Raw genomic sequence first — 6,750 nt, 5'->3', positions numbered from 1 at the left:
CCAGATCAAACTGAACCCGGCCGACAAACTAAAGACCGCCTTCATCACGCCGTTTGGAGCCTTCTGCTACCTGACCATGACGTTCGGCTTAAGGAATGCCGGCGCCACCTTTCAGCGTTGCATGCAGAAGTGCCTCCTCAAGCAGCTCGGCAGAAACGACCACGTCTACGTGGACGATGTGGTGGTGAAGACGGAAAAGCGAGGAACACTGCTGGAAGACCTTAAGGAGACCTTTGAGAACCTTTGCCGATTCCAGATCAAGCTCAACCCTGAGAGGTGCGTCTTCGGAGTACCAGCCGGCCAACTCCTTGGTTTCCTGGTCTCTGAACGCGGCATAGAGTGCAACCCCGTGAAGATCAAGGCCATCGAGAGGATGGAAGTACCCCGCCGACTGCTAGATGTGCAAAAGTTCACCGGCTGCTTGGCGTCCATCAGCCGATTCATCAGCCGGCTGGGCGAGAAAAGCTCTTCCTTTATACCAGCTCATGAAGAAGACCACCTTCTTCGAATGGAACCACAAGGCGGATGAAGCCTTTCTCCAGTTGAAGAAAATGCTGTCTACTCCCCCGTGCAGGCAGCCCCGACTCCTAAGGAGCCCATGCTCCTGTACATTGCCGCGACCAGTAGGGTAGTCAGCACAGTCATTGTAGTTGAGCGCAAGGAGGAAGGCAATGCGCTACCTGTCCAGAGACCAGTATATTACCTGAGCGAAGTACTGTCGACCTCCAAGCAGAACTACCCCCACTACCAGAAGATGTGCTACGGTGTGCACTTTGCCGCCAAGAAGTTGAAGCCTTACTTTCAAGAGCAACCAATCACTGTGGTTTGCACGGCCCCACTAGCCGAGATCATCGGAAGCCGAGATGTTTCTGGCCGAGTGGCCAAATGGGCCATAGAGCTGGCCCCCTACACCATCTATTACCAACCCCGCACCGCCATCAAGTCGCAAGCACTGGACGACTTCCTCATCGACTGGGCCGAGACCCAGTACCTGCCGCCAGCTAGCGCCCGACTCCACCCATTGGCGGATGCATTTCGATGGCTCCAAGATGCGCACCGGCTTGGGAGCCGGCGTTGTCCTCACTTCCCCCAAAGGCGACAAGCTCAAGTACGCGCTGCAGATCCATTTCGCCGCCTCCAACAACGTCGCCGAATACGAGGCGCTCATTCACGGGCTCTGGCTTGCCAAAGAACTTGGCATTCGCCGGATCTTGTGTTATGGCGACTCCGACTTGGTGGCCCAACAGTCATCCGGCGACTGGGACGCCAAAGATGCAAACATGGCGAGCTACCGTTTCCTGGTACAACAATTGAGTGGATATTTTGAGGGGTGCAAGTTCCTCCACGTGCCAAGAAATGATAACGCCCAAGCAGATACCCTGGCAAGAATCGGCTCCACCCGCCAGGCAATACCATCCGGCGTCGCCCTTCAGCGCCTCCTCAAGCCATCTGTCAAGCCGTCACCAGAATCAGACTCCATTTTTGTGCCGGCTCCCCCTGGAGAAGTCGGATCCGACTCCAAAGCCTCAGCAGACGGCACAAGAATTCTTGCAGATGGCCCTAAGAATGCCGCAATCGAAGCCGGCCCGCGGACTGCGGCGACCATTGCGAAGACCCCACAACTCGGCCCGGGGACTGCACCAGTCGGCCCGGGGACTGCACCAGTCGGCCCGGGGACTTCATCAACCCAACAAGCGGCCGTGGACTCCAGCCCGCCGCCTCCCAGCCCAGCCACCCTCGTCCAAGTAGCAGTACCGGCAGTTGAAGAAATAGCAGCACCCTCATGGGCCCAGCCCATCCTGAAGTTCCTAGTAAGCTGAGAGCTACCAACCGATGAAATCTTGGCTCGGCAAGTACAACGTCGAGCGGCAGCCTACACTATAGTCAACAGAGAGCTGGTCAGCGCAGCATCACTGGTGTCTACCAGCGTTGCGTCGAGCCAGAGCAAGGCCAAGCGATTCTCGAAGACATTCATCAAGGCGAGTGCGGCCACCATGCGGCCTCAAGAGCACTCGTCGCCAAAGCCTTCCGACACGGTTTCTTCTGGCCAACTGCCCTAGAAGAGGCCAAGGAATTAGTCCAAAAATGCAAGGGGTGCCAGATGTTCCGCTCCAAGCCGTTTCAGCCGGCTTCCGCACTCAAGACTATCCCCATCGCCTGGCCCTTTGCTGTTTGGGGCCTGGACATGGTGGGACCATTCAAAGCAGCACGAGGCGGCCTAACTCACTTACTTGTCGTGGTGGACAAGTTCACCAAGTGGATAGAAGTAAAGCCCATCAAGAAGTTGAATGGTCCAACTACAGTGACTTTCATCGCTGACATCACGACTCGGTACGGCGTACCACACAGCATCATCACCGACAGTGGCACAAATTTTGCCAAAGGCGCCCTGGCCCATTTCTGCGCGACTCAAGGCATCCGACTGGACTTAGCGTCCGTTGCCCATCCGCAGTCAAACGCCCAGGTGGAGCGAGCAAATGGCCTCATCCTGTCTGGCATCAAGCCTCGACTGGTCGAACCACTGGAGTGTTCGGCCGGCTAGTGGCTTGAGGAGTTGTCAGACGTCCTCTGGAGTTTGCGCACAACTCCAAACAAGTCAACCGGCTTCACACCTTTCTTCCTCGTCTACGGTGCTGAAGCCGTCATCCCAACGGATATATAGTTCGACTCCCCGCGAGTCACCATGTACACCGAGGAGGAAGCAGAAGAAGCACGACAAGACGGTGTCGATCTGCTGGAAGAGGGCCGGCTGTTGGCACTCAGCCGGTCCAGCATCTACCAGCAGAGCCTGCGCCACTACTAAAACAGGAAGGTCAAGCCGAGATCTTTCCAAGAGGGCGACCTTGTGCTCTGGCTAATCCAGCGAACAGCCGGCTAGCACAAGCTGTCGGCGCCTTGGGAAGGCCCTTTCATTATCAGCAAAGTGCTGGGCAACGACTCCTACTACCTGATCGACGCTCAGAAGCTTCGAGCACGCAAGAGGGACGACTCCGGCAAAGAGATGGAGCGGCCATGGAACGCAAATCTTCTCCGAAGATTTTTCAGTTAAATGCAGTATGTACCACGCTACCTTTTGTGTTAAAATACTAAGACTTCGGGCCCCCCGAGAGGAGCTCGGGGACTGCCCTTTTTTGTTATCTGTATGATAAGAATTATGCCTTCGAGTATGTTACTCTTTGATTATGCCGCTTGGCACCGAATTTGACTAGTCGGCCCGGGGACTCGCCGCCTCGCGCTATGAAATGCTTCCTGCAGTCGGACAAGTAGCGTGCGGTGCCTAAGCCGTCTCCTGTCAAAAGCCGCAGCTCGCAGAGCGACTGTTTGGTGGGTAGGAGTAAGGAAGAATGGGCGCCCACACGAAAAATGGCTAAGGACCCAAAGCATAAACATAGTTTAAGCCGGCTTCCAGCCCCTTTTTTGCAAAACTGACTCTTGAGTGGTCGGTTTGCCGCTTTCTATCCAACTTGTTTAAAAGACTCTAAAAAATGGCCAAGTACTTGCCTTCCCAAGAGTAGCCAAGCACTTGATCCAAACGGCAGTCCGTAGAGCGATTGTCCGACGGGCAAGGCGGCGAACAAGGGAAGGCGGCAAAGGAAAGAGCCATAAGAGCAATGAGCAAGGAAAGATAGAATTAGGATAATATTTACACAACATAGTCCCTTGGCCGAATCTTCGAGCAGAAGTTCAAAATACACCCCGCGGGTGGAATTGTGCGAATTAACAAGTTTTTTAAAAGACTATCAAAGCAGATAAAAATAAAGGCAAGACAGCAGGCTAGGAAGCGGCAGACGGGTTTGGAGGGCCGGAGGAGACGGCGGTGTCAGGCGCCGGGGCGGCCGTCTGGGCAGTCTCGGCTTGATCATCTCGGGCGGCAGCCAGCCCAGACGGGCGCGGCTCATTGCTAGAGGCGCGGTCGAGCTGAGGCTGGTTGCCCGCTCCGTCTTCTGGCGCCTACATCTAATCTCCGTCCTCCACCTCGCCTTCCTCCTCGATGCTGGAGCCGATCACCTCCGCCGAGTCCTCGTCGTAATCCGGGTTCATCTCGAACCACTCCGGCGGCGCCTCCCCGCCGTCCTCAGCCCGCTCAGGGACGAAGATGCTGGTGTCCGTGTAGTCGGCGATCGCTGCCGCACGCTCGACGAGGGCATCTTTCGCAGCCAGCAGCTCCGCCTGGGCCTCTGACCGGAACGCGGCCAGCCGGTCCAGATCCAGCCCTGGATACCACGCCTTGACGAATTCCAAGGCCCAGCGCGCTCCAGTCTAGCCCGCGGAACCCTTCCAGGCCTCAAGACGGCTAGTCGCGACGTTCAGCCAGTCGGTAGTCCGACTGGGAGTACGCAGAACCGGCATGTCTGGCCACAGGGCAGCAATCGCCTGGGCGCCGACACGTTGAAGCCGGTGCGGCATCCGATGGGCCGGCCGCAGACGAGCCTCAATGCTCAGAAGCTGCTCACCAAGGGTCCGGGGGGCGTTGGCAGCGATCTCAGCACCACTCGCCCTCTGCGCCTTGCGATCAGCCTCGATGGCTTGATTGGCCGCCTGCGTGTGGCCGGGGAAGAAGTCTGCCAAGACGAAAAAGAAGCAAGTCAAAAAGCCAGGAGTCAGCCTGACCAATAGTCAGCAGCTCAAAGAAGGAAAGTAAAGAAACTCACTGTCGATGATGTCCTCGATTTCATGGAAGCCAGAGGTCAGTTGTGCCTCCTTGTCGGTCCAGGAGGAGCGCTCGCTCTCGAACTCGGCCAGGAGAGCAACCCCTCTCTTCTCCGCCTCGTCCTGCGCCTTCTTAAGCAGCTCCCTTTGCTCCGCCAGCTGCGTAGCCAGCAGGTCATGCTCTGCGGCGAGCTTGCTGCACTCCTCCCCCTTGGCGCGCAAGGTGGTGTCGGCTGCGCCCAGCTGCTGTCGAAGAGTGGCGTTGGCCTCTGAAGAATAAAAAGAAAAAGGACGTTAAGTCGTCAACTAAGAAGGTCGCCAGGAAGATCCGGCCCGACTGCTCAGCAGTCGGCCCGAATCTCGGGGACTACAGGCCGAGGGTGCGCCAGCGCGCCCCCGCGATGAAGAAAGAAGACTCACCCCGACTCCTCGACAAGTCGGCGGTCCGCTTGCCCAGCTCCTCAACATTGTGGTTGAAGGCAGTGGCGCGGAGGTTGTGATACTCCTGCGATAAGCATTTCAGACAAAGGTAAAAATTTGGAAATCGACAGATAGAGTTCCGAGCCGCCTGCTCAGCAGCCGGCCCGAAACTCGGGGACTACACCCAATGGGTGCGCTGGCGCGCCCCCACAGAGAAGAAACATACCCGAACGGCGGTTCGCGACGCCAAGTGCGCCTTGGTGCAGTTCTGGATGGCGTCGCCTTCAGCTCGCAGCTTCGCCTGAACGTCCAGAAGCGCCTGGTTCAGCGGGCCCGTGCCGCCTCCTCGCACCCACCTAACGGGCGCGACGCTTGTCGCCTCGGCATCTGGAATGGCCGAGCTGGCGGCACCGGTCTCCAAAGGGCGTGGCGCCGAAGTCGCCTTCTCAAGACGGCAGCGCACTGGCGAGGCGACTTGAAGGAGCAGCTTCGCCACAGCTTCGTCATCAGTCGGCGGCACCGGTGGGTCCGCCTGCTATTTACCTCGCGTGCTCTCAGACGGCGGCGGAGGCGGCAGGGGCGGCACGACCGTGCCCGACAGGGAGGTCTCGCCGCCTTTCCTCTTCATGACAGGGAACTCGCTTCCGGCTCCCTCCGTCTGCCCCGTGAACTCCGGCGGCGGCGGCGCGGAGCTCAGCGGGGTGATGAGCAACGCCGATTGGAGGCGCGCGGTCTCCTCGGCTCGTCGCTTAGCTGCGATGGTGGCTTCGGCCTCCTCCAGCTTCCTCTGGGCGGAAGCCGCCGCCTTCTCGGCCTCCGCCTTCTCCAGGCGGGCGGCCTCCTCCTCGTCGCCCTTCTCCTGCGCGTTCTGCTCCGTCGCTACCTGGAGGTCGGCGGTAGGGTCAATCCGCCGAGTATTGGCGGACGTCTCTGCTGACCCCATGACGGAGGCGGCGGCGACCCTCTCTAAAGTAAGAGGAGCCCTGATGCGAAGAAGACATGTAAAAGACTTGGACAAGATGAACCAGAAGAAAACAAGACAAAGTAGAAGCACTTACGCGGAGACCAGAGGCGGCTTTTTCACTTCCTTGCGGAAGCGGTTAGCCTTCGCGATCGCCTCTTCCCGCTTGGTCATGGCGGTCGTCCCCTTAAACTTCTTCGGCCGGCCGCCTAGCGAGCTTGGCCCGGCCCGGTGCTTCTTCGCGCCGCCTCGAACACCCAAGCCGGCAGAGGAACTCGCGCCTAGCTGGCCGACCCTCGGTTGGCGGCGGGGGACGACTTCCCCCTCGCTGTCATCTTCAGGCCAGTCGGCGAAGGTAGCCAAGGGCCTGAAGTCGTCAGCCCCTCCTCCTTCCCCTCCTTCGGCGTCGGCTTCCATCGCCGCCGCCCCAAGTCAGGGTCGTCGACGTCGCTCTCCGCCTGGTCGGGGACAAACTCACAGGCCGGCCCTGTGGTGCCGGCTGAGGGCTGCATGAGGGGGTTCTGACTCAAAAAAACCAAAAAAGATATGAAGTTGGATTCGGCTGAAAAAGAAAACAGAAGAGGAAAAAAGACGACTTACCACAGGTGGGGGGTTGGCGAGCGAGTATGGCTCCTTGCCGAACTGCCAATCCGCCATAAGATTGCAGTTCGCCATGAAGTTCACCATGTCCGCCACCTCCGCGTGGGGCATGTCCTTGG

Source organism: Triticum aestivum, chromosome 3B (assembly GCF_018294505.1).
Source record: "Triticum aestivum cultivar Chinese Spring chromosome 3B, IWGSC CS RefSeq v2.1, whole genome shotgun sequence".
Lineage (NCBI taxonomy): Eukaryota > Viridiplantae > Streptophyta > Magnoliopsida > Poales > Poaceae > Triticum > Triticum aestivum.
Note: the sequence above shows the minus strand (reverse complement) of the source record.